This window comes from Hemicordylus capensis, chromosome 4 (assembly GCF_027244095.1).
Source record: "Hemicordylus capensis ecotype Gifberg chromosome 4, rHemCap1.1.pri, whole genome shotgun sequence".
NCBI classification, from domain to species: domain Eukaryota; kingdom Metazoa; phylum Chordata; class Lepidosauria; order Squamata; family Cordylidae; genus Hemicordylus; species Hemicordylus capensis.
In genome coordinates, this window is record NC_069660.1 from 21208398 (window position 1) to 21236141 (window position 27744).

Sequence of the window (27744 nt, forward strand, 5' to 3'; positions counted from 1 at the left end):
TGGTACGGGAGGTAGGCACCTACTCATGCCACTGGTCATGAGAACAAGCCTATAGATTGGCCTCCACCCTCCCACACACACAACTTAAGAACATAGGAACCTGCCTTATACCAAGTCAGACCATTGGTCCATTTTGCTCAGTATTGTCTATGTTGACCGGCAGTGGCTCTCCAAGGTTTCAGGCAGGAGCCTCTCATAGCCCTATCTGGAGATGTCACCAGAGATTGAACCTGGGACCTTCTGCATGCAAGCAGATGCTTCACCACTGAGTTACTGCCTCATCCCCTAATGGGAATATCTCACAACAGACAGTGCTCATGTGTATCCAGATGCAAACCAAGGCAAAAGGGACAATTCATTTGCAAAAAGAACATGTTCACTACTGCAAAATGTGGCTTCCACTCCAGACCGGCTCTCTACTCCTTAAATAGCAGTTATGCAGGAGCAGGGGGGCAATCAGGAGTGAGACCGTGATGATTCTCTTCATGCAGTGGTCTTGATGAAAATGCCCCCTCTGAAGCTGCTAGTAGTCTTGGAAGGGAAGCCACCACTGGCCCCATGCAGTCCTGATCCTGATGGGGGTCCCAATAGGGATGTGCAAACCGGCTTGAATTCGAACCAGTTGGGTTCAAAGGTTCAGACTTGGACTGAACAGGGCATTGCATTGGCAATGCTGGTCTGAGTTTGAACCAATCGAGCCAGGTTTTGCTTGAGCCTGTTCAAGCCGGTTTGAAGGTCTTAAAGGCCATTTTAGATCTTGTCCTCCATTTTGTGTGACTTGTGTTCCTTGATTGTATTGGCTGAGCTCTTGCTTCCCTGATTGGCCAGATAAGTCTGGCTCTCTGGTAGGCTCTGCACTGTGCCAGTCCTTGAGAACTGGCACCCTATTGGCCAGGGGGGGATGCAAAGGTGGGGGCTCCCAAAGGAGGGAGTTTCAAATCCTATTTAAAGCCAAGCCTCTGGCCTAGCAAAATCACTCTGGCTGCAGTTGCCGCTTGGCTTCCTCTGGCCTGCTGGTGCAGTGAGAGTCTGCTTGGCAGAATGCTGCTGTGTTTTTGTTCCCAATCCTCTGTTCCCTTCTGTCTGTTTATCTCTGCCTCTGCTTTAAACCATTTTCCCCACTGTGTGTCTGTTCCTCTGTGTATTTGTTCTGCTGCTTTTATTCCCCCAACCACCCAAGTAAATGAGTGAGTGTGTCTCTCTCTCTCTCCCCTCTCCTCAGGGCCAGGGGGGTCCCAGCCCTTTGGCCTGAGGCCGCTCTGTGACCCATCCATTTCCCTAACCCAGCCCCCACTTTCTCCCACCTTTTTTGCTTTTGGTGGCTGGCTGCTGCTTTAAAATCTGTTGGCTGAGAGCCTCCTCCTTAGCTCAGCAGCCACTGACAGTTGTTTTTATTTTATTCTGGGTTCTTTAGGGTTTTTATTTCCTTTGTTTTCTCTGAAGCAGGTGCTTTTATTTGTTTCTTGCTGTGCTTAGCACACCACCTGCTCCAGAGTCCAGACCATCACCTGCCTTCTCCTTTCCTTCCGATCCCCCTTCCCACAGCCTCTTTTCCCACCAGCCTTTTTATTTATTTTCTTAGTGTTTATATTTTTAATTTGTTTTTTGAGGCAGGTGAAATAGCTGGAAAGCTTTTTATTCTGTCCTACCCCCACCCTGGCTGTGTCTGCCCACCACTGGTCTGGGATTCCTTCTTTTTTGTACTGACCAGTGTGTGGTGCAGAAGATCTCCAGGATGATGAGAAGGTAAGTGATTAATTTTTGTTCCCTTTTCTCCCTTTAGTGTTTCTTAAATAGGGCCTCCTTTTTTCATGTTTGGGTGTGGGGAGATATGTGTTTTTTTTTTCTTTGCAGGTTGTTTCTTGATTTCTCAGGTTGTCTCTTGTTTTTACAGGTTCCCTTCCCCCATTGTGTAGTTTATTCATTGCATTGCTTTTTTATTGTATTGTATTTTTGTGGGTGGAGTGAGTGGGTAGGTTTGTTTTAAAAGGGGTTTTCTTTAAATGGGTGTGTGTGTGTGTTTTTTTTAAAAAAGTTTTTCCCCCAAATAGGTGTGTGTGTGTGTGTGTGTGTGTGTGTGTGTGTGTGTGTACACACACATACATTCCCCCCTCCATTTTTTTAACATTGTCCAGATTTTTTGTAAAAAGCCCCAGGGTCTTTGGGAATATCTGAGCACTATGTTGTGAGCAAAGCTCACAGCAGGTTGGCAGGCAGAGGTGGGAGGGGTCCCCAAGCTGGTGCAGGAGGCCATGGTGGGGGCAGAGAAGATGCCATCCTGGGGTACCACAGGTCCCCAATGGCAAATACTATGGCCCAGGTGAGGCGGTGGTGCGAAGGCTCCCCTATCCGGAGGAGCCTGCTGCTGTCAAACCAGTTCCTTGCCCAGTGGTGGGTCCATCAGGTGGTGGTACACCACTGGAGCTGGTGCCCAGTGCAGAGCCTGGCAGAGCAGGGGGCTCTCCTGCCAGGGAAGCTCCTTCCATGGTGGGGGTGGAGGGCAGGGACTTGACAGCTGGCAGTGCAGCTAGATTTTCCCTCCCTCTTTTGTCCCTTCCAACGCTCTTTTCGCCACTCAGTGGGGGCCCCTCTGATGATGCCCAGGTCATGGTGGAGTCCATGCTGGGTGCTCCCAGTCTGGCTCCGAGGAGGAAGGGTCTGCTGCTGAGGTGGAGGGGGCAGCCCCTCCACCAGTGAAGCTGGGCCCTTCTTCCGTGGAGGGTGGAAGCAGGGTAGGTGATGGCAGTGGGCGAGCATCAGCAGTCCCCTTAGGTCCGCGGTCACCCAAGAGGCCCAAGATGGCGCCCAGGGCATCTGAGGCCACCCAGAGCAGTGATTTTTGGTGGCATTTTGTGGTCCCTCAAGATGCCCCAAACACTGCTCACTGTGTCCACTGAAGGGCATAGGTCAGTTGGGGCAAGGATGCAAAGCATCTGGGGATGACCTCCTTGTGGCGACACATGTGATGGCATCACCTGGATCTCCTTGACTCCACTGGCAGCACTAGTGCACCTTGTGTGCCTGTGACTAGAGCTGATAAGGGCAGTGTGCCAGCTTCCATGAAGCAGGGCACACTGCCAGTCAAGTGGTGGACGCAGTCGTCAGTCACAAAGCGGCCTGGTCATGTGGACCGACGTCTCCTCACCTGTCTTATAGGGGAGATGTTGGCCACTGACGACCAACCTTTTCAGGTGGTTGAGAACTCCGGCATCCGCCAGATACTCCAGCTGCTAGCACCCGACTACTCCATCCCCTCAATGACCACATTCAGCTGGAACGTGGTCCCCTCCCTGTACAGGCGATGCAGGGAGCTTGTGTCAGCCATGCTGTGTGCAGCACCAGCTGGCACCAGCGTGCATTTCACCACTGATATGTGGAACAGTGTGAGTGGGATGCACACTGTTTTCCTGGCCCTGACTGCCCACTGGTGGGGTCCAGAGAGAGAGGGGACCTCTGGTGCTGCCTCTGGCTCCAGCATATCCCACACTGCATTTTGGCACAGGTGGGCCGCCTTGCACATGGAGACCTTGAATGGCAAGCACACCAAGGAGGAGGAGGCAACCATACTCAGCTGCCAAATAGAGGAGTGGATCGGCAGTTTGTCACACCTGGCTGTTGTTGTGTAGCTAGTCTGTGCTGTTGTTTGGTTTGGTCCCCTTGGCTTTGCAGATGTGCGAGCACAGCAGCAGGTCTGTTTCTGTGGTGGCTTTTTGGTTTTCATTTGGTTGTCGTCTTAGTTGTGTCACTGTGTGTTCGTATGGTGGCCTGATAGGGGCACAAAACTGAGGTGGGTGTTGGGCACCCAGGGGTGCCAAGCACTCACCGAACCCCAAAGCAATCAAACACTTCTGTGATTTTTAATGTATTTTTCCAATTTTTGTATTCCTTCCATAGGGAATAATGGGGATTTGAGATGGCCCAGCTGGCCCATTCTCCCTTTTGTGGGGTGCCAGAGCACCCCAAAGTGGGCCTGGGGGCATGGCAGGCCTGGCCTCAACTCGCCCCAGACAGCCCCAAGTTTGTAGGATTTATTGTTTTTTTAAAAAGAATTTTTAAAAAGATTTTTTTTCCTTCATTGCAATGCAAAGGAGGAGTATCTCCATTCATAAGTAGAACTGTGTGTGACCTAATTGTGGTAAACTCAGAGAATTCAAACTGAACCGGGGGGAGGGGGCTTTTGAGCAAAACTAAAACCAAACCTACCCATCCTGGTTCGAAGGTGGTTCAAAATTGAACCAAAGAGGCTAAGCCAGTTTTGTGCACATCCCTAGTTCCCAAAGCTACTATTTAAATTTCAGGGGGGAAGACAAATGACTGGAGAGAACATTTCACTAATGGAATGCCAGCACCACCAAGAAGGCCTTTTCCCCAACAACCACCCACCTCGCTTCTAAAGGAAGGGGCATGCAGATATTGCTTTAGTTTGCCATCCCAATATTCTATAAGGACAAGTTCACAGATCAATAACATTTTGTGTGAAGAGGCATTATTCTTCCTTTGTTGCTGCCATCCATTTTCATCAGATGATCTGAAAGTTGTATTTAGAAAGGGAATATTAATTCACTTGGATCCCTATTAATTCTCCCACACATTTTGTCACTAAAGGTCTTTCTATTCATTCAGATATAGATATAGATATAGAATCAAAAAGCATAGAATTTATTTTTGCTATCCTATCTGAAACTTGTATGAACTATGGAACAACCCACTGAAAAGTGGGGCTTTCCCACCCCACACCCGCACCTGCTCGCTTTATAAACACCCAGAGCTGGCTTTCAAAAATCAATTCCTAGAGCCATCCCCGGGTCTTTTCCCTGCCTGCTCTTTAATTAAAATGCAAAAACAACACAGAAAGATAGTCAAATTTTGTTCTAAATCTCACACTGGTCTGTAAAACGTTTAGTGTGGAAAGTCAAACAAGCGTTATCTGTAGAGGAAGTCTGAGTCTGATAATAAAATGTTCCCATTCCACGTGTTGTTTAATAAACCACCCAGACAGAGGGAGCATTATTCTGTAAACTGTGCCTGGCAAGTAAGTCTCCCTGCAGTAAGAGCTGAGCAGGCAAATCCCACGACAGGGGAGAGACCGCACTTTTTGACCCAAACAATGTCTAGACGGGTTGAAAACAGATAAATTAACAGGCAAGCAGCAGAAAGCATCACTCAGAGGCAAAACGGGTAGAGATTTGTCACCTCAGCGATAGCTTATATAGAGATTCAAGGCCCAGTGCAGTTTTCCTGGAAACACAATGCACTCCAGCTGCCTCTCTCTTGCTGTCTCCCCTCCTCCTGAGCTATTTACTATGTTAACAGCTCCCCTGCAGAAAGTTCACATTCACAGACATGGTAAACATCTCCCATCTTTTATAGGCCACCTTAATGAGGCAGCAGGACTGGAAAAAATAGTGCCTCGGCAGGCTTGAAGCCAGTTTTCAGACGGCTCTGCAGTTCCATGGTGTCCTGTGGTTTGGAGCTTTGTCTTCAGCTGTTTCTGGGGGATCTGGCAAAGGATTACCTATCTGGGGGGTGAGGGGGGTATATTGACAAAGGCAGGAAGCTTTTACCCTAATCCAGCATTTCATGTGTTCTGGGGCAGGCGCGTCGCTAGGGGAGAGTGGGCTCATGTTCGCCTCTCCCCTCGCGCATGCCAGCCATGCCCGCTGCATGTGATGTCACACGCAGGGGGTCTAGGCAGCACCTGGAAGAGCCCACGTGGCCTTCTGGAGCTCATTTCCCAGTTGGCAATGAAGCACCGGCTGTGTGTTTTCTTGCAAGGGAGAAAATGAAGAACACACACAGCAAAAAACAAAGCTGGCTGAGAATGAGGCCAGCTGGAGCTGAGGGGGAAGGGTGAGCCCGGGGGGGGGGGGTTCACCCCTCTCTCCAGTGGCCCCTCAGAGTGAGGGATATAATTAAGAAAATAGGGAGGGGTGGAACTGGAGGACCCTTAGGAGCGGGGGGGTGGCCAGGTTCTTTGAACCCGTCTGCAGACGCACTCTTACCCCTGGAATTCGGGGCTGAAGTCCAGGGCCTCTCACCCCCTGGGCCCCCCACAATCCTCTTTAGTTTGTCCTGGGTGGTGTGGTTTATGCCCTCAAGAACCTACGTGATGATGCTTAACTTGCAGCAGGGGGGGCCTCCAAAGGCCTTTAGGTCCAGGCTCCAAAGCTGTACAAACTGAGACTGGGTACTGTAAGATCTCCTTCTCCCATAAAACTCCCATACAACTTCTCCCATGAAACTGCAAAACTGTCTGAAAACTGGCTTCAAGTCTGCCAAGGCAATATTTTTTTCAGTCCTGAACACACAATTAAGTAGCTGTTATCCTGCTGTACATGTGCAGCCAAAGGATGCCTGCCCATGAGTGGCTGTGTTCCCACTGTCACAGCAAGAGTGGTTGTGCACATTGGTAGGGAGTATTTTTTGCTGATCTCCCCTACCCCTGAAAGTGACCTCTGAAACCTGCACATATGTCCCTCAGGGCTGTGCAGCCCTCAGGGACATATTTGCAAGTTGTACAGAGGACTTCCAGGGAAAGGGGAGAATGGTGAAAATCATCTCCCTGCATGCAACCATCAATGTTGCTGAAGCAGGAATACAGCCTGGAATGCATGTGCACAGTGTTAGAATGTCAGCAACTATCTGGGGACCTACTCTGGGTCCTCTCACCAACTGAGGTTCAGTGGGTGGACATGAGGAGCAGGGCTTTTCCACTTGTGACACTAACACTTTGGCACACTCTCCCCAGGAAAGATTATGTGGTCTCATCACTAAATAAAAACTTGACGTTTCTACCCAGCGCCAGATAAAGACTTGACATTTTAGAGAGGACTCTGCAGGGCACTTTCCAGGTAGCCATTCAACAGCAGCAAAATGCTTCCGTTTAAGCAAATCGCTTTCAAAATATAAACAGCAGGGGGAGCAGTCTCACGAAAACTAACAACCTGAAAAAAGCAACTTTTTTACATCGGACGTACAACATCATAGCACTATTTCACAGCGATTAAATTCGAAACAAGGCATTGGAAATATGAACAGCACCCTGTTGTCAGCATAGGGACTGCGGTGTCACAACACAGGGAGTGTGGAAGCACACTTCAGAGATTCGCTGTTGCAAGGTGTAATCTGGAAAGCATCCAGGAGACTGAACAAATAGAAGTTTGTTTAACATTTTCTTTCATTTTGATGCATGTGATAGAATTTACATATAGGAACTGGAGAGTGAGTGTGTGAGAGTGAGTGTTGCCATAGTAATCAGGCATGGAATGTTCAAGGGGAGGATTTAAATAAGGACAGTTGGTTAGGAGAAGACTTGGAGTTGGGGCTGGAGGGAGTTGGAGTTGAAAGTTGGGAATGAGAGGTTGGACAGAGCGTAGCACAGAGACCAGTTTTAAGGATGTGCACGGAACCAGCTGGCCTGGTTCGGTTTGAGGCCAGACCAGCCTCGAACCCAACTGGGCCAGTTCGGTCTGGCACCCCCTCAAACCCCCTCAGTTTGGTTCCGTTCAGGGGGGTTCGTGAACCTTTAAATTCATACATATATAGATATTTTACTCCCCTCGGGGGAGTTCCTGGAGGTGGCAGGGGGGTCCATGGAGGTTCCCTCTCCCCCCACCGGCCTTCAAAATTACACCCTCGCCCAGTTTGGGTGTTCTTGAGATGGTTTTTGGCCTACACCCAGCGGCCCAGTGATCATTATGCAGGCTGCGCGCCTTCGCACATGGCCTCTGCATGGCCTCGAACAGGTTCGGGGTCAAACCTCTTTGCACATCCCTAACTGGTTTATGTGATCTGAACAAGAGAGATTGTTCAGGGGTTTGTGTGAGACTTGATTGGTGAATGTGTGGAGATTGTAGAACCAGCAGTACACTGTGGCAGTACTCTAAAAGTGGGGAGTGTTAAGCCTGGGAAAGAAACCATGAATGTGAAAGGTGCTCAGAAGTGAAATGTCATGGTGACAGACAAGAAAGTCTGAGTTAAGCCTAGGAGTTAAGACTAAGTCTGCAAACCAAGTTGCATTTACCTCTGTCCCAGGTATATCACCTCCCTAAACATTACATGTTATCAAGAAGAAAAATCCACTCTGAGAGAGTTAAACATCTGACGTACTTACTGTAGCAACTTTGTAGATAGGTTTATGTGCTCTGCCTTGAAGAGATCTTTATTCCAATCAGTTGTAAATAATAAACTTATTCCTCTTTTGTTCTACACCTCAAGTTTTGTTTCAGTTGTACACTGAACATATACTCCAGTCCTGCAGTTGCAAGGCTACATAACCAAGGTATTGAGTACTGAAAGAAGGGTAATAAGTAATCATATGGTGGCAGCGAAAGAAGTAAAAACTGAATAAATTCCCAGAACCTGGAGATAAAGTTGTTATAAAACAATATAAAAACAAATCACCTCCCTGGACTTGAGAGGGGCATCAGGGTGGGTTTCTGACAGGGCAGCATGAAGGAACACTACAGTACACAAATTAAAAATAAAGTAAACTAACTCATTGGCCCAAGTTCCTGACTTTTTTGTGCCTGTGCAGGGGGAAAAGGTATATATGCAGCACTAGTATCTCCTTTTCTGAAGTGCAGAGCAGTGTTCCCTCTAACAGGGATTCCCAGATGTTGTTGACTACAACTCCCAGCATTCCCAGCTGCAAAGGCCTTTGGCTGGGAATTATGGGAGTTGTAGTCAACTATACGAAACCGCTGGAAACTGATTATCAAGATCCATTTCAAACTGGCTTTCGAGCAGGCTATGGGGTGGAGACTGCCTTGGTCAGCCTGATGGATGATCTTCAATTGGGAATTGACAAAGGAAATGTGACTCTGTTGGTCCTTTTGGACCTCTTGATGGCTTTCGATACTATCGACCATAGTATCGTTCGGGAGCATCTGAGGGGGTTGGGAGTGGGAGGCATTGCTCTGGTTCCTCTCCTACCTCATGGGCAGATTCCAGATGGTGTCCCTTGGAGATTGTTGTTCTTCCAAATCTGTATGGTGTCCCTCAGGACTCTGTATTGTCTCCGATGTTTGTACATGAAACTGCTGGGAGAGATCATCAGGAGATTTGGTGCAGGGTGCTATCGGTAGGCTGATGACACCCAAATCTATTTCTCCCTGTCAACATCATTGGGAAGGGGCATAACCTCCCTAAATGCTTGCCTGGAGGCAGTGATGGGCTGGATGAGGGATAACAAACGGAGACTGAATCCAGATAAGACTCATTGTGCGGGGCTGAAACTCGGGAGATGAATTTGATCTGCCAGTTCTAGATGGGGTCACACTCCCCTGGAAGGAACAGGTACACAGTCTGGGGGTACTTCTGGATCCAGGCCTCTCCCTGGTGTCCCAGGTTGAGGCAGTGGCCAGAAGTGCCTTCTATCAGCTTCGGCTGATATGCCAACTGCGTCCGTTTCTTGAGATAAACTATCTCAGAACTGTGGTACATATGCTGGTACCCTCCAGACTGGATTACTGCAATGCTCTCTATGTGGGGCAGCCTTTGTGTGTAGTCCGTAAACTACAATTGGTTCAGAATGCAGCAGCCAGGTTGGTCTCTGGGTCATCTCGGAGGGACAATATCACTCCTGTATGGATCTACACTGGCTGCTGATAAGTTTCCAGGCAAAATACAAGGTGCTGGTTTTAACCTATAAAGCCCTAAACAGCTTGGGCCCTGGGTATTTAAGACAACATCGTCTTTGTTATGAACCCTACCACCCACTGAGATCATCAGGAGAGGTCTGTCTGCAGTTGCCACGAGCTTGTCTGGTGGCTACTCAGGGACTGGCCTTCCTCGCTGCTGCCCCAAAGCTTTGGAACATACTCCCTGCTGAAATAAGAGCCTCCCCATCTCTAACAACTTTTTAGAAGTCTTTAAAGATGCATCTATTTACCCAGGCTTTTAATTAAATATAGTTTTAATAGTGTTAACATTGTTTTAAAACATCATTTTGAAATTGAAATTGTTGTAATGTTTTAACTTTTACTGTGTCATTTATTTTATTTTAGCAATAGCAATAGCACTTACATTTATATACCGCTCTATAGCTGGAGCTCTCTAAGCGGTTTACAATGATTTAGCATATTGCCCCCAAAATTCTGGGTACTCATTTTACCGACCTCGGAAGGATGGAAGGCTGAGTCAACCTTGAGCCCCTGGTCAGAATCGAATTAATGTTTAATGTTTAATGTTTGTTGTCTTTTATTTTTACTAATGTTTTAACTTTTTCTGTTTGTTTGTTTTTGTTGTAAACCACCCAGAGACGTGAGTTTTGGGTGGTATAAAAATATGTTAAATAAAATAAATAAAATAGAATTCTGGGAAGTGAAATGGCACCAGTCAGGAGGCAATTCTGTTGCCCCTGCCCACAGGTCCCCAATCCCCCCAAAGACTGTTCAGCCATAATGCCTGGGGCCCAAGGAGGGCAGTTTGCCAAGAACCCACAGAAACCTTTTGACAGCTCTGCCAACAAGAGGCCAAAGCAGGTCAGGTGATACTCCATGACCTCTATAAAAGCTTCCACATCAGGCTTCCTTACTGTTCTGAGCAAGGGCAGCTCTTCACTCTGCCCAAGAGTGATAACTGAAGAAATTGAAGGGGGTTTCCCCTCTCCCATCCAAATTAGCACCTAGAAGTGTTCCCTGTAACAGGAGTTTCCTGAAGTTGTTGACTACAGTTCCCATAATCCCCAGTTACAATGACCCAAGGCCACTGCATCTGGGAATTATGGGAGTTGTAGTCAAAAACATCTGGGAATCCCTGTTATAGGGGACGCTGCTGCCCAGGTGAAGGGATCTCCATCATCATTTGAATAAAAATGGCCAACATGACTTTTCCTCTGCAACCGTCTCTGAAATTAGTTTTTATCTTAAAAAGCTAGGATTCTGAAAAGTCAGTTCAAATGGCTGGATTCTATTTTGGATGCTATAAATGTACAATGGCTAACACAGAGATTACCAGAATTTCTAGGTATAACTTGAGATATGTAGCATTCCTGTTTATACACCCCTGATTAGTTTGGTCTCTTGAGGTCTCCTCAGGCTATTCTGCCCAATAAGGTAGTATTACACATAGTTGTTATGCTACCTTAAGAAAACTTTTATAGGCTTTTTAAAAAGACAAATTGACAATCCCTGACAAACCCAAATGGTTTCAAATGACACTGTTGGAAAAGATTGGCTGTTATTTTATCGTTTGTGTTTATGGCAATTTCTGTAGACACAAATTACCTTAATGAGCTACAGGCTTTGTCGTTTGCAGTTGGTGCTGCCATACCAAAGTTTTAGGAGCGGAGAATGACAATATATTTAAATGTATAGAAAATAAATAATTTGCCACATCAGGGCTGTCAAAACGGAACAAGCCAGGCTGTGATTAAAAGCAGTTATAGCTCTAAACTGGAGGCTGCTTTTCCAAAGCTGTTGTGAAAATAGCAAAAGAAGCAATTTTCTTAAGTGCATTTTCAAGTGAGAGATTAAAAAAAAAAGTGAACTTATTGCACAATAAGCTATAGAAAAGTCTATTTCAAGCATCAAGAAGATGATACTTCATCACATGGGAGTCTTGATTCAGCACAATTTTAATCAGTTTCCCCCCTTTGCAGAGCTGAAAGCAGCTGTGGTTTGGTGTGGGGTTGTTGTTTTTTTGCGGGGGGGCGGGGGGAGACTTGAAGAGATTGTGGCCCCAAACCTCAACCCCACTCTGTAAATGCTATTCACTTCAGCACAGAATTAAGCTATTTTGTCAGTATCACTAGTTCAATCATGGCCATTTTTGTGCAGTTACCAAGTTACTCCTTGCCTTTGCTTTCTTGACTTGAGACCATGTGCCTTTCTGTTTTGCACTGCTTTTCCATACTGCCAATAAAATACCCCAGAGAAGAAGTACTACAGGTAGGGACCAGAAACAAAATGCTGCAGTATATCCTGTGCTTGAGCATGGTGACAGTTTAGAGACCATTCCCCCTCAGAAGCAGAAGGGGTTGTGAGTATCTTGAGGGAATATTCTTTGCGCTGAGAAATTTCCTGCTCCTTTTGCTCAAGCCCTCCTTCCCCACTCCTTGCCACTGAGTTTCATTAGCTCTGCCCAGCTGGTTGTCTGTTAACTACCCTCTTTAGAGTTTTGTAAACTAATTTATCTGTGAGTTACTCTGACATACCTCCTTCTAACCCGTAGGTGCTCCAAGTATGCATCCATAAGGATAATAAGGTTTATAACTATTGACTTGTTTAGCAAGCATGAGGTTGCCAGTTTGAATCCCCGCTGGTATGTTTCTCAGACTATGGGAAACACCTATATTAGGTGGTAGCAATATAGGAAGATGCAGAAAGGCATCATCTCATACTGCACGGGAGATGGCAATGGTAAACCCCTCCTGTATTCTACCAAAGAAAAACCACAGGGCTCTGTGGTTGCCAGGAGTTGACACCGATTTGACGGCACACCTTACCTTACTTTAACTATTGTTGTACTTGTAATCCACCATGGGACATCTGTGTCTGATGGTATAGACATGTAACAACTAAATAAAAGACAAATAAACCTGGAGGTAGCCTACAGCTGTCAAGACTAGCAGCTACTGATAGACATATCCTCCAAGAATCTTCTGCTTTTAAATCCACTTTTAAAGTCTTCCAAGCTGGTGGCCATCACCACATCCTGTGGCAGAGAATTCCATAGATTAATTATGGTTTCAGGGCTCTCGGCAGCTGCTATTACACCTGGGAGGAATGTAACCCAAAAGACTGTGAATGTTAACATGGCTGGAATGAAGTAGTGCCTCTTTTTATTCAGTATAGTTAATGGATGAGGACTTAGGGATAAAGTTTGAATTCTCAGTCTCAAGTGAGCATATCCAGGTCAATATCAGCCTCTCTCGAGTTTAAAAACATTGGCAGAGATTACAGAAGGAAAAATTCAGCATAATGCCCAGAGCTGTGTCATGGCCTCAGCTTATAAATAAGACATATTCTGAGTATCTTTGGCATGGCTGAAGTTGTAAACATATTGTATAATCACACAACTGGGCCACAGCCCATTTGTTAGCAATGTAGAAGAGAAGAGATTAGAGACAAGGATAGTCCCAGTGGACATACCTTGACAGCTACCCATCTGGAAGGATGAAAAAAATTTTTTAAGGTTTTAATTCGTGGTTAATTTTAAATTGTTAAATTGTTTTAAGTTATTGTATATATTTTAACTTGTGTCATACTATTGTTAACTGCCCAGAGATGAAAGTTTGGGGCGGTGTACAAATGTAATAAATAAGATATAAATAAATAAATAAATAAATAAAATAAGGAGCCCTGAATTTTAAAATACTTTGGGGTTAATAAAGGACCAAAGGGGATTTCTCTTTTAAGATATCCCTATCTCAGGTTGGCCATGATAAATGTGTGCAACCATTAACAAAAGAATAGGAGGGCACCAGTGAATGTGAGCAGCAGAAGCATCCAGCTCTACTGAAGTACATAGCATCAAATTCAATAAAACAGCAGAAACAGAATTTCCATGTCGTACATTTCCTAGTAATATCTCCATTGGATTCAGGGGATCCCCAGTGAAAATACAGAATATAGGAGGTTGCCATCTACTGAGTCAAACCATTGGTCCATCTGTCTCTCCATGGATTCAGGCAGCCCTACCTGGGACCTTCTGCTGGGGATTGAACCTAAGACCTTCTGAATGCTAAGCAGAAGCTCTGCCACTGAGTTACAGCCAAATCCCCATCCCCATCTTCTCGTTACTGAGATTGATAATGACAGATAAGCTTCCCTGACAGACAGCTTGCTTCATCACCTGACTCGCAAACCTTTGGTGAAGCAATGTAACAGAGAGAGTCAGGATTTCGCACAACAACTTGTAGGTGATATGGAATAATGATGCACAAAGGTAATGGAGCCAGAAGACTACTGTTGTACTAGTACTGTTGGAGATGCAGCTCTTGATGGCATCAACTCTTTAGCACCAGCGTCCCTATTGAGAGGAGAGCTGGTCTTGTGGTAGCAAGCATGACTTGTCCCTTTAGCTAAGCAGGATCCTGGTTACATATGAATGGGAGACTTGCATATGAATGGGAGACTTGATGTGTGAACACTGTAAGATATTCCACTTAAGGGATGGAGCCGCTCTGGGAAGAGCAGAAGGTATCAAGTTCCCTCCCTGGCTTTTCCGAAATAGGACTGAGAGAGATTCCTGCCTGAAGCCTTGAAGAAATTGCTGCCAGTCTGTGTAGACAATACTGAGCTAGATGGAGCTATGGTCTGACTCAGTATATGGCAGCTTCCTATGTTCCTATTGACCACTAGGGGCGTTAGGGGTAGAGACAGCCAGTAAGGCAGTCTCTGACTACACGTTCTCTACTCTATTTCCCCTTTGTTAGACTGATAGTCTCAGGTTTCATTCTCTCACTTGGAGAAAGAGACTTCCTTCTTCTCCCTCCCCCTCTTCCTGTATGTAGCTAGCAACAAGGCATGTGGGCCTTATTTGTCTCCCTGATGGATTCCTGAAATAAACTACTTTATTCGGAAGTTTCATTCCGTGTCTCCAGACAATATTAATTAGCAGTGCTCTCCTTACCTGTACACTTCCACCGCAGCTGGGGTAAATAAAGAAATCTCCCCTCCAAGCTCTCTAATAGGTTTAGCTTTAAACATCCCTGGGCTGGGCTGGCATTATGTGTGATCCCAGCTTTTGAATGTAAAAGGGCCAAACGACATATGACATGAAACCCATCTTGGACTTACCGTGGAAGTGGACCCCAAAGGGCTGTTTTATGTTTCAAAATTATCTGCAGGGGCCCCAAGCAGATCAAAAGTGTGGCAAATGGGGAGGGGAGTTTCATATTTCCTCCTCTGTGCCATTTAATGTGGCAATTTGCCCCTAAAGCAGTGAGTTGCAGCTGCTTTGGATCCCAATTGCTGCTTCAGGGGGAATTTTCAGTGCAAAGGCAGCAGAGCAGCATACCCTCACCATTTGCCATATTCTCAGCCTGAATTGGGCCCCTGAAGCTAACTTTCAAAGATGAAGGGACCACCACTGCTGCTGCTCCACTTCCATGTTCAACATGTCTTCTAAAGTCAGGTTTACTATCATGTGTAGTTTGGCCCTAAGAATTACCCACAGAGAAGTTCACCACCACCTGTGAGTCTGCACAAGTCACAGCGGAGCATGTGTCTCCCGGCTGGGAGGAGGCAAGGCCAGAGCAGTGACTCATGAAGAGAAGCAACAGCCAGGCGACTCTGAGCACAAGTATTTCTGCTTGGGAAGAGAGCTGGTCTTATGGTAGCAAGTGTGACCTGTCCCCTTAGTTAAGCAGGGTCAACCCTGGTTGCATATGAATGAGAGGCTACATGTGAGCACGGTAAGCTATTCCCCTTAGGGGATGGGGCTGCTCTGGGAAGAGCATCTGCATGCTGGATATACTGATTATTTGAATTAGTTGATATAAATCACATAACTAATAGAAGGTTCCAAGTTCCCTCCCTGGCATCTCCAAGATATTTTTTAAATATTTTTTTTAATTGAACCAACAAACTACCAAAGCATACAGTACGTTACCAAAGCACAATTATATACAAAGTGGTTGTTTGTACGTCATATATCTACATAGATTTTCAAACAAGGATTTGGTAACCCACAGGGTTATAAAGTATATGCAGGCAGTACTGTAACACGGGGGGTTGAAAGAGATTCCTGCCTGCAGCCTTGGAGAAGCTGCTGCCAGTCTGTGAAGACAATACTGAGCTAGGTGGACCAATGGTCTAACTCGGTATATGGCAGCTTCCTATGTCCTTATGCTGTATCTTTTCCGGATTGGCTCATTCATGCGCTGGGGAAGCTTGAATGATCTAATCAGCCTTGGTGCAGAGATCTGGCAAAATAGTCTGCAGATTCTGACTGCAAGGAGCACTGAGCAGGAAGACGTGCGATGGGCAGCCATGTTGTGCACACAGGAGGTTTTCATTATTGATGCTTCCCCCCTCCATTGGCTTACAGTGCTTGCATCTCTCACCCAGCACACATTTTGGGGCGGGAGGAGAGAGAGAGAGAGAGGACTCCACAGGGATGTTTGCAGATCAGCAGAACCAGAGGCCTGCTTCCCAATTCAACATATGCACCAGCTGCATGACTTGGATACTAAGTACAAATGCAATGAAGTGACTGAGGTGGGAGAGACAGAGAAACACTGCAGCAGCTGCAATTATGACGTCCAGCCAGGGAGAGCATTTTCCAAGGTGAACTGTAGAGCAGACCAAAAAATGGGTTTCAGCCTTTGAAAGCCTGAAGCTTGAAAGGGTATTTCTTCCCCAATGACATATGAGTAACCCTCTTACTAATTATGCTTTCATGCCAGTTTACACCATCAGACAATCTCCTTACAACAACTTTGGATCTGGTCCCCAGTGCTTAGTTCTCAAGAAGGAAAAGATGTGGATTCACTTAGCAGTTTTGTGGCATTATATGATATAATATCCTTCTCATAATCATGCTCACAACAGTTCTGAGATGTGAGTCCAGCAGGGCCAGCTCTAAGGTGGGTTTCCCCCACCCTGGAGCAACACAAGAATATCACTGTGCAAATAGAGAGGACTCCCAAGGAACTCCTGTGACCTTACTGAGGAGTATCAAGCACATTCAGCTCACCCAGAACAATGCCAGAAGAAGCACACATAGCCCAGACCATGTGCCACTTTTAGCTTGGTGATAGCCCCTAAATGCTGCTGTCCTAGACAGCTGCCTATATAGTCAAGCTGTCTCTGTATTACTATCATTTTACAAATACAGAACTCATTGTTGAAGATGAGTCACTTCAAGCCATTCAGTGAGCCTCCTACTGAGAAGTTACGGGTTGTTGTTGTTGTTGTTGTTTTAAAAAAGCAATTTCATTCTACTCTTCTACTCTTCAGCCAACAAGGCCCCTGAAGCAGCTTACAAAAAATCAATAAAATAGCAAATTAAAACAATAAAAGATTTTCCCCTACCATAATGGCTGCTTTCCCTCCTCCTCCTCCTCCTCTCCTCCTCCTCCTCACAGGGTAGTTGGTAGGGTTGTGCAAATCTCTGGCTCCATATCCCAAAGCCAAATACTCTGCCCATAGAAAACGTTCCCCCTCAAGTTCTTCCCAGTGCTTCCCACACAACTTCTCAAATGTCACTGGGGCTGGCAGGACTCTGTTTCTCTTTAAGGGCTCTTCCCCACCCCCGGTACTGGGAAAAGTGTAGCCGTGGGTGGAGGTGGGAATGGTCACCTCTTTGCAGCCAGGGTGTGTGTGTGCACATTGGTGCAAAATATTTGGTTTGAGGTATTTGGAGTCAAAGCGGGCTGACAATGGAACATGTCAAGCACCCAGGATGGAGTACTCCCAAAGCTGAGGCTCCAATTACTGCAAAGGCAGCAAATAGACAGAGAATGGAGTGGCAAACAGATAGCCTGATGACTCCCTACAAAAATAAGCAGACTTTGGAGCTATATAGCAGGCAATGGCATGAAACCGGCTTTCAGAGTCACCTGATCCCCAAATTAATATCCAGATTTGAACTTCCTCCCACCAGTGGTCCTGGGAGAGCATGGATGCCCAACTCATAGAGCTTGCAGATTGAATCCTGTAGCATCTCATAATATGGGGAAAGTGATTAAGGGCTCTTTCCATGATGCCAAATGTGTATTTTCTCCAAAATAAGAAAAATCCAGATGTGCAACAATGCCTTTCTTTAGGCTTGTCCAATTAGCTCTTCATGCCAGAAATATAATTTAACACAGCTCTCCCTGAATTGTACCACTTAACATTGCAGAAAGGGGGGAAATACATTGGAGTGTCCAGCATAGAGAAGAAACCACTTCAAGTTGGCTTGACATATGGAATGGAATGTGTAGACTGACCTTTGCACCTTGCACGTCCCTGTTCCGTACAGCCTCTAGCACAGTACCAAGAAACTCTTTCAACAAAAGCCAGGTCCCAGGAGTTCTAGTGAAACCACAAAACAGACCTGAGGGCAGAGCTATGCAGATAGGCTGGCTTGTTTTTCATTGGCTTCCATTGAGGTCAGTGTAAACAGGCTGCAATCTAGGATACAAACAAGAGGGGCAAAAGCTTCTTCTCACTCTAGACATTGGGATAACCAATGCCAGGGAGTAGATTTAGCTCCCACACATGCAGTACCTTGGATGCGTGCCTTTATTTTCTTCTACACGTGAATGTCTCTCAGCCATTCTTGGAGAGGATATTAAAGGCATGTTTCATTTGTATATAGAAGACACCAGTTCTTGTTTAAGAATGGTCTTTTCCGATATATTGGAAACTGGTACCCTAGTGAGATGGGAAATCCTGCCAAACAGTAGAATTTTCTAAATGAACATTTGTAGATTGATTGATTGAGTGAGTGATTGATTGCTGTCAAGTCAGTGTCGACTCTTAGCAACCATGTAGATAGATTCTCTCCAGGCTGATCTGTCTTCAACTTGGCCTTTTAGTTCTCTCAGTGGTGCATTCATTGCTCTCCTAACCGAGTCCATCCACCTTGCGGCTGGTCATCCTCTTCTCTTTCCTTCAACTTTTCCCAGCATTGTGGACTTCTCAAGGGAGCTGGGTCTTCTCATAATCTGTCTGAAGTATGAGAGTTTGGGCCTGGTCATTCAAATGAACATTTTCACAGTTCCAAAATTCAAGTTCTGCAAAAGTTTTATTATGTTAGATGATGTAAATAATAGGTCTGTGCAAAATTGGACAGGGCTTAGAGAGAGTCCAAACCCAAACTTGCCCAGCCCAGTTCAGATGGGCCTCCTTCAGAAAAAATGGGAGATTTTTCAGAGCTTCAAATGGTGGTGTAAGTCTGCTCTTTTGTTCTTTTTTGGTTAGCGATCGCAGCAGGGAGGGAGGCATCTTTTCTCTTCGAGCTTCCCACCTGCCTGACTGCCCATAAGTTTTTTGCACATTTAAACTCACATGCAGTTGATTTCCGGGTTTCTCCTGCAATAATCTGATGTTACATCACTTCCCCTGCCAAAGCTCTGGTGTTAGGTTACTTTTCTTCAGAGTTCACGGTGAGTATCCATGGTTACTTTTAAAAAATGTTTTTTAAGGTTTGTCTGACCCCAACCCTCCCTGATCCCAACTTCTATTGCAACCCCAATCCTGACTCCAATCCCATTTCCGACATGAAAAGTTTAAGGAAAGTGCCAAACTAACATTTGCAGGGTTAAATTAGATCGGGCTGGACCCGATCCCAACTTTCAGTAGCTTTCAGGAAGCCCATAAGCAGGATATGATGGCAACAGTCCTTTCCTGATGCTGCTCCCCTATTATTCAGTGGTATACTGCTTCAGACCATGGAGGCTCCATTGTCATGGCTAATAGCTAGGATAAAGCCATCCTCCAGTAATATATCTAATCTCTTTGTCAAGGCAACTAAGCTAGTGGTTATCACTAGGACATAAGGAAAGCCCTGCTGGATGAGGCCAAAGGCCCATCTAGTCCAGCATCCTGCTTCACACAGTGACCAGCCAGGTACATCAGGGAAGCCTGCAAAGAGGCTTCTGTTGGAGTTCCATAGCACCTGGTGTTCAGAGGCATGCTATATCTGATCCTGAATGTATACAGCTATTAAGGCTAGTAGCCACTGATAGTTAGGGATGTGCACGAACCAGTTCAGCGCCTCCTTTGGAAAGCACCAGACCAGCTCGAGTACCCGCAGCCAAACTGGTTTGGCAGCGCAGGGAGTGATTCCCTTAAAAAGCAAGTAAGCAGTTTTCTTTTCCGGGTGCAGTGCCCGCTCTACCAAAGGTTGCAAGCGGCTGTGGCACTATTTCCTCTTGCCTGAGCATGGCGTTGGCCTTTGGTGGAGTGAGCGCCAAGCCTGGGAAAGCAGCGGGGTGGCAGCAGAGCAGGTAAGGATCTGCTTACCTGCTTTTCAAGGGAATCACTCCCCATCTCGCTTATGCCTGCATGAGCCATTCGTGCACATATCTACTGATAGCCCTATCCTCCATGAATTTGCCCAATCCCCCTTTTAAAACAGTCTAGATTGGTGGCCACCACCACATCCAGCAGCAGTGAATTCCATAGTTTATCTGTAAGGACATAAGCAAATATAACTATATCTTGCGGCAGCAAATTCCATAAATCTGTAATGTATTGTATGAAAAAGGACTGTCTTTTGTCTGTCCTGAATCTGTTGCCAATCAATGTCATTGGATGACCCCAAAATCTAGAGTTATGGGGGAAAGAGAGAGAGAGCAGAAGTGGGAGACTCAGGCTCAGCCAAAAATAGTATAACTTCCTCTCTCCTGTCCGTCAAACGTGATGGGCATGGCGCTAGTATTAAAATAATAGGGTGCCTCAAGGAGTAATAAGCATTCAGTCATGTTCTTTGCAATGACTTTGCAAGAGCAGTGAGAAGAAATTCTTTTGAGCAAAAGCTCCATCTGAGATTAAGGTAATGATATTTGTGCTGCAAATGTTTGCTTAACAAAATGCAAACTCTCTGGCGGAGGTGCATAAATGTATTACTGTATATACAGAGGTGTGGCGAGGGGAATGTAGACTAGAAAGAGATGTAAATCGCAGCTGCATGGGACAGAGCTGGAATCTGATCAGCCGGTGAGAGTGTACTGTTTTGCTAAAAATGTCACGTAGGGCTGCAGTCCTGGTAGTGTTGAAAAAAGTCCATTAAGAACCAAGGCCATGTTGACAATACAGCATTCTGTCAGTTTCATATCAGGTTCCCTGTCATGGCTTCCTCCAAAGAATCTTGGGAATTGTAGTTTGGTCAGTGTCCTTGGAATTGTCAGTAAGAAATTCCTCCGGCCACCCAAAATTTGGCTTTAAAAACGACAAATCTGGCAACAGAGAGTCCCACTACAGTTCCCAGGGTTCCACGGTGAGAGGGTGAGAACTAGGACCCCACCCACCCCCAGCATGCTTATACTGAACATGCAAAGGAGGAGTGGTGACCCTGCCCCTGACATCTGCACATTCACTGTCCATGTCACAACTGTCCATGCAGTTGTGTGTGGTATAGGGCTCTTCCATGCAATAGTGAATCCTGATCACCTTAGATTGTGTGGAGGAGCCTTAGATGTGCACAATGGAATGTGTGTCAGCTCCTTTCATACCAATGTTGAACATGGGAATGTTGGGAATGTGACCAGCAGTTGAGCTGATGTCAGGGGCAGGATTCCACATGTTCATTTTAACAAAATGCTTTCTTAAAACTATCTTTACAAGACAAGCTTAAAAATCAACTGCAGGGGCCCCCAATCCAGTCTGGGATTATGGTGCATGGCAAGAAGGTGGTTAGCATTTCCCCCTTGAACTGTTTTTGCCCTTAAAATCACCCCCTGAAATCACAATTTGCAGCAAATTGCCACTTTCAAAGAACAATTTTTGGTGTGAATGCAGAGTAGGGGAAAAGTGTTATGAATAATAATTCAAATTCAACCAATATGTATATACTGCTTTTCAACAAAAGTTTCCAAAGCAGTTTACATATAAATAGGTAGGTAGGTAGAATGGCTCCCTGTCCCCAAAGGACTCACAATCTAAAAAAGAAACATAAGATAGACACCAGCAACAGTCACTGGAGGGATGCTGTGCTGGGGATGGATGGGGCCAGTTGCTCTCCCCCTGCTAAATCAAGAGAATCACCACTTTAAGAAGGTGCCTCTTTGCCCGGTTAGCTTCTCCTTGCCCTGCATCACATGTACAAACCATCTAATGTTTGAAGGCCCATGCAGCTAATTTTTGAAGATAAAAGGAACACTTCAAGTCCACTTAAGCTTTTGCCCTGTCTTGTGAAGATAGTTATAATGTCAGATGTCATTTGGTTCTGAATGGGGACGAAGGATGGTGAACAATTGAATTGCCCTTTTGATAAACCAGGTGAAAGGTACAGAGTGATTAAAGTGTGAAGAAAGGAAGGATTGGTGCCTCTCCCACTTTTGCCTCTATACCAGTGCATCGGTGGCAGATATACCATTGGGCAACTGTACACAGAGCAGGGAATGGCTGTCCAATGAAGCCAGAGCTGGGGGACCCTCATGTTGCCTGCCAGGGGCATAGCAGTGGGAAAGTGGGCCCGTGTTCAGAATACAGGCAGCCTTCCCTCTCATGGTGGTACCCCCATGGTGGTTCACCCCACTCAGTCCCCACCAGGAGGGGGCCACTGAGATCCACCCTCCTCCAGGCGAGGGCTCCCGCCACTACCGGTGCTGGTCACCTGCAGTTGCTGCCTTCAGCTGCCTCCTTTGTCTGCTTACTCTTCCCATCCTCCTCCCATCAGCTGGGCTGCTGGCTGATGGGAGGAGGATGGGCACAGCCAAGCAAGTGCAGCTGAAGAAGGCTGGTGGTGGTGGGCTGGGTGGCAGCTGAAGGTGGCCAGAGGTGGCAGTGGTGGGAAACCTGGCCTGGGGAAGAGGAGAGATCAATGGCTCCTCCCAAAGGCTCAGCACCTCCTGGATGCACGGCACAATGGGCATTATTACAGCCCTTGCTGCCTACCTCTGCAGCCACCCATCCACCTGCCTCTCTCTGTGTCATTGGTGGTGATAAAGAACTTGCACACTTCTCTCCCTGCCACCATCAATGGCAAAGCCTGGTGAGGGGACACACTGGGCAACAGGGTTGTGCAAACAGGTTCGAATCCAAACCGGTTTGATATCAAACCGTTCCAGTCTGAAGGTTCAGGGTTGAGCCAAACCAGCCCGGTTTGGCTCAACCCCGGTCCGAACACGCCCCCCCCATTCAGGGGGTTAATCAAGGCATTAAAAAAAAAACTTACCCGCTCTTGGGGGCTTCTGCAATGTGGTGGTGGGGTCTGTAGTGAACAATTGAACTCTAAGGTGGCCCCCCCCCCCGGACTTCCTTTATGCAAAAAATAGGCCCTTTCCGGGCCTATTCCCTTCGTGGCAGCCATTTTGGAGGCTGCCGCACATGCACAGTGGGACCCTGCGTGGTGGGGGTCAAAACCCTGTTCAAGCAGAGGCAATGGAAGGATAAAAGAAATGTGTGTGTATAGCATAGAAAATTTATTTAAAATTGTCTGCCCCCAGCCTCAGTCTCTAGCCTCAGATAAACCCCCAGCTCCCCTTCACGTCTCTCTGATCTGAATACAAACATATTAAAACTTCATTCCATCCTCACACTAGATTGCAATCTTGGATAATGTCTGTTTTGATAGTTTACAAGAAAGATTATTTTAAATGCCAATGCTAGTAAATATTTCAAAAGCCACTGCTTAAATGAAAGCGATTTCTCGCAGGTCATGCCTTGCAGAGCCAAGCAAAACACGGGTTTTTCAGTTCTCTCTTCTGCCGCCCCCTTTTCCGTTCCTCTTTTGTTTTCTCTCTTTAAGGGTGTTTTTGTATATCAAACAGACATGACAAGCTGTTATGTTTCGTGGTTTTATTAGAGCTGCAGATGTAAATCAACAGGGAACTGTGCCCAATTCCTGATGTAAAAAACAGCGCATTCTAGAGACTGCACAGTACTGTTTAAACCCATTAAATTACCCACTAGCTCCATGCTAGGTGCTGGGTGATTATTCCAGATTCCTGACTTCAAAACAAAAGCCAAAAATACACTTCAGATTAGTTAGTGCCTTCCTAAAACTTCAGTTCAAACAATATAGTAATGTTAGCACCTAATTATATCTCATGATAATACATTTTACACATTGGAAGGCTCAGGGCTGATGTCTTCTAACCCTGCAAGGCTTGTGAAATGCACTAAAAAGAAAAATTGAGATCAAACAGAAGCTCAAAAAATTATGGGTTCAAACAAAACCAGCCCTGCCAAACCAGCCCACATAATTAAGAAGAGGGATGTGTAAAGAGTGTGCCCATCTTGATACCTTTTCCTGGATGACCTGATGTCTTTCTGGTACATTCCAAATGGGTTGCTAATAAAGCTGCCGTTTGGAGCAGACTGTCCTGCCCCCATTTGCAATGAAGGAACATGCCAGGAGCTCAGGATATCCAAGAAACGTGTCAGGATGGGAACACTCTTGGCCTGTTCCCCTTCTTAATCATGTGGGCCAATTGGAGGGGGAATGTATCAGATGTACTAGGCTAGCCCAATGGGATGTATTTTAACAATGGCTCTGATTCAATGTAAAAAATAGGCTCCAACTGTGGGGATTTTTCCGTAGACATTGTCTCTGTTCTGGTCCAGGGCATGCTTGTCTATGTATATGTGACTGTGTTCAGGCCTAAGTCTTAGTTTCAATTTAACCTTCTTGCTTGCTGTCTTGAATTTTAAAACTGAGAGATTTTCCCTCTCTCTACATAACAGACTGTTAGTTTATTGTTTTCTTAACCTATGAGGCTGTTCTAACAAGCAGCCAAGACTGGGCTACAGCACCTAAGAACAAGCTTGGCTGCCTGTGGGAATCCACAGGTGGCAAACCTGTTAAAAAAGCCTGCCTCTTAAATGAGGTCAAGGGAGTGAGCGCTGACTGTCTGTCAGTGCTGCCTGCTTTCAGCCAGTGCTGCAACATGGATGGGTACCCACCTGTCTCGGGGGGGGGGGGGGCGATCCCCAAATACCACCACACATTTGTACAGTGCATTGTGGGATTCTCAGAGGCTGGGACAATGAGTCCCGGCTTCAGAGTGATTGGCCCTGCTGTGAAGCAATACATAGTGAGCTGGGTCTCACGATCAGTGTGACCGGGTATGCGAGAGAGAGCGGAGAGAGCAGGGCGGGAGCCCTGGGTGGCCCAATTGGCTGCCCACACGATTGCTGGCTCCATGATGGAGCCGGCAGAGGCTGGGGGGAGCGGGGGCCAATCGGCCCCCGGAAGCTCCAGTATGCCCTGCAGGAGTACGCAGAGAATGCTGGCGAGACCCCCGGAGCCAGGAGGCAGCTTTTCGCCTCCCCTCCGGGGGTCTCCTGGTGGGTAGCCACAGCACGGAGCCACACTGTGGCTACTCACGATCAAAATAACCACTCTGCAAACCCGGTTTTAGGAGTGGGCTACTTGAGCAGGTTACCCGCTCAAGAAACACTGGGCTCGCAGCCGAGCCCAGTGGTTCTCCCGATTGCAGAAAATCAGGCTAGCTGAGGCTAGCCCCATTTTCTGCAACCGTGTGAATAGCCTCTGTGAGATAAAGAGTTTATAGGCAAGAAAGCTAGACAAGATGGCTATATTTGCATATGTGGGGAGGCATCCCACTGTTGAAATGCTCAATAAAACAAACTACAGAAGATGGTCCTCTAGAATGAAGATGTTGCTGAATACACTTGGACTATCTTATGTTCTGGAGGGACAAAGACCAACAGAGAATGAAGATAAACAGGTAGAATGAGATTCTGCAATCAAGCAAGCCATGGGACACATCTCTGATGGTAATCGATGAGTTAATTTATCATATAGAAGATTAAAATACAGCAAAAGAGATGTGGGAAAGATTAAATGAGGACTTTCAACAAAGAACCATGAATACTCTTTTCTTATGTTGCAGTTGTGTAACAAGAAATTCAGAGGGAGAGAGTCTGCAAAAACACATACGCTAATTTTTTGGAACATTGGGAGAGTTGGAACTGCCTAAACAATATGAGAATATTGCCAATTTTCTGCAAATTAAAGAAAATGCGACTTTGAGTTTTGTGCAGGGATGTTTGCAAGGGTTTAATTTGAAAAGAGCAAACAGAAAGAGGAATTAGTTAAAAATTAAGGCTACAAAGTTGCTGATGGTAGGCAATGTTGTATATGTGGAAGCACCTTGCATTCAAGGAATGCTTTTCCTAGTAAAAAGCAAGGGGATTATTCTCAACAGAGAAAAGGGAATAAGACTAAATTTGGGGAAAATTGCTCTCTAGCAAACAAACTTTCCTAAGCAAAAGTGAAAGCAATGAAAATAATGCTGAAATATGAAAAGTTGTATGCTTCAAAAAGAAATATCTGCAGGTTTGATGCAAGTCAAAGTAGAAACAAAATATATTTGGATAGTGAAACTATTTCACATTTCTTCAATAATTTGCAAGATTTCTCTGAGATAAGCATGGAACATAAAAAAAAACTTTAAAGTCCCATATACCTTGCTAATAGGTGGCAAATTTTTGCAGAAGGAAAAGAGACAGTTTATCTGAAGTGTAATGTCTGTGCAAATAGAGTGAATGAAGTGTGTATTCCAGGGGCATACTATGTTCCATGTTTGCAAAACAGTTTAATGAGTGTAAAAAACAGCTACAAGGCATGGATGCAGAGTTCTTTTCAGAAGGGAACATTGCTTTATTTTCAAAGGAGGAAAGCATCTGATGAAATGTATGGTGAAAGATGGTGAACTGTATGAAATAGATTGCAAAAGACAGCAAGCTAATGTTGCAAGTGAGGGTGCAGTGCACACAAATATTGCATGAGTCTTTGGCATTGACAATTTGGGCTTGCAAGCAAGGAGTGCATTTCAAAATTAGTGAAAGAACTATTTATTTATTTATTTTTCAAATTTGTATTCCACCCCAAACTTCTATCTCTGACTGATTTACAACAATTGGCAAGAAATCTACAGGTTAAACCATGCAAATCTGAAGTCAAGGGTATTGAATGTGTTAAAGCAAAAGCAACCAGAGGCACATATTCATCAACTACAGAAAGGCAATCTGATGAGGTTTTGGATTTGATTCACAGTTATATTTGTGGGCCTTCCCAGTAAAGAGACCAGGAAATAATCTCTATTACCTGACTTTCATGGATGATTTTTCTCTATATACTTACACTTACCTACTCAAAGAGAAAAATGAGGTGTTGCCAAAACCTAAATAATATGTGTTTAGAGTAAGCAACAAGTTTGGAAGAAAAGCTAAGCTTTTGTGTCCTGATAATGGTGGGGAATATACTGGGAAGGATATTGAGCAATACTTAAAATAACATGGAATTAAACATGAGATAACAATACTTTATACTCTTGAGCAAAATAGAGTGGCACAGAGAAAGAACAGAACTTTGACTGAAATGTCTTGAAGTATGCTTCTTGCCTCAAATCTGGAAATCAAATATCAGGGAGAAGCTGCAATGACTGCAACTTATTTGCAGAATACACTTCCAACTGCAACTAAAGGAGTAACACTCGTTGAGCGGTGGAAGGGACAAAACCTACCTTAAAGCATCTTAGGGTATTTGGATGCAAAACATATGCATATATCCCTAAAGAACTAAGAGGAAAATTAGATTGCTACAGAATACTTGATCCTGTCACAGAGACTGTTAAACTGCGGTGTTGCATATTTTGATGAGAGGCAAAAGTCAAATGCCAATGTAATATCTGAATGTGATCCAGTATTTCCAATAAGTGAAGAGGCTGAACAGCAACCACAGAAACAAAATGAACAAGTAATCATAGACTATGATATAACCGAGAGACTCAGTCGAGAAGGGAAGATTGAGACAGAACCAGAGAGTTTCCAATCAAGAAGGGGAGATTGAAATGGAACAAGAAATAAGACATTCAAGCAGAATTAATAAAGTAGTTCCACCTAAAAGATTGTCACTGGCAGCCAGAAAGGAGGAAATGCCAGAACCTACTGACTGGCACAAAACTGAGGTAATGAGGGTACAGACACAGAATAATGGGTGCAGGCAAGCAAAGAGGAAATGGATTCACTTCACAAAAATATAACTTGGACTCTTGTAGAATTACCTGAAGGTAGAAAAGCAATAGGTTGCAAATGGGTTTTCACAACCAAAAGTGATGAAAAAGGAGATATCCAGAGATACAGAACAAGGTTAATTGCTAAAAGGTATACTAAA

The 27744-nt window shown here is 45.4% G+C and overlaps 1 long non-coding RNA gene across 5 annotated transcripts in view; it reads right to left on the reverse strand.

Annotated features, from left to right (window-relative positions):
- LOC128323329 (uncharacterized) overlaps nt 1-27744 on the reverse strand; it is a 130291-nt gene that overhangs the window by 12618 nt on the left and 89929 nt on the right. For 3 of the 5 annotated variants that reach the window (XR_008306208.1, XR_008306207.1, XR_008306206.1), the window contains 3 exons: nt 8935-9041; nt 8114-8291; nt 4384-4528 (listed from right to left, as the gene is read on the reverse strand). The exons of the other annotated variants lie outside the window; for them this stretch is intronic. This is a non-coding gene — a long non-coding RNA (uncharacterized LOC128323329). The remainder of the gene's footprint in view (nt 1-4383; nt 4529-8113; nt 8292-8934; nt 9042-27744) is intronic. 5 annotated transcript variants of the gene reach the window in all.